Below are 811 nucleotides of genomic sequence, written 5' to 3' on the forward strand. Positions count from 1 at the left end.
ACAATCTACCCATTGAGAGATGAAGTTTATGGTCCTCTCCTTGAATCTGGACAAACCTCTAACTATGGAGGAAGTGATACCATTTGAATTATGAGGCTAGTTCATAAAAGGTGATGCAGCTTCTGTTTAATCCTCTTGGAACACTTGCACTTGGGACTCAAGTTTCATGCTGTTAGTGAGCCCATCCTGTGTAAATAGGACACATATAGGTGCTCTGGCAAACAGTCAATACTTGAGATTCTAGTCAACAGCCAGCATCAACTGCTGGATATGTTAGTGAGGAAGTCTTAGAGATGACTGTATTCCCAGATAGTATCTGACCACTACCATATGAGAGATTCTGGGCAAAAACTGCCTTGATGAGCCCAGTCAACACCCAGAACCCTGATGAATACTAACAAAGTGACTATTGTTTTAAGACAATGTTTTAAAAGTGATTATTCTTCAGCAAGGAATTACTAGGTCAGTATATTAAAAAAAATTAGAAAATAAATATTAAAATGGTATGAAAATATAAAAAATAATGAAAGATGTACAACATTTTCTTAGAAAAAACCATAAAATATTATGGGAAATATTAAGGATTTTACAATGTCCACTGACTAAAATATTCAATAATATAAAGTTGTCAATTTTCCTATATATAAACTGCAGTCCAATTAAAATACAAGTGTGTGTTTGTGTGTGTGTGTTTGCATATGGAAATAGACAAGCTAATTTTAAAATTTTATGGAAATGTGAGCAAGAATAGATGGGACAATCCTAAATAAGAAAAATAAATTTAAGACCTTTTACTGCTAAATATCAAGAC

This window comes from Tursiops truncatus, chromosome 13 (genome assembly GCF_011762595.2).
Source record: "Tursiops truncatus isolate mTurTru1 chromosome 13, mTurTru1.mat.Y, whole genome shotgun sequence".
Taxonomy (NCBI): domain Eukaryota; kingdom Metazoa; phylum Chordata; class Mammalia; order Artiodactyla; family Delphinidae; genus Tursiops; species Tursiops truncatus.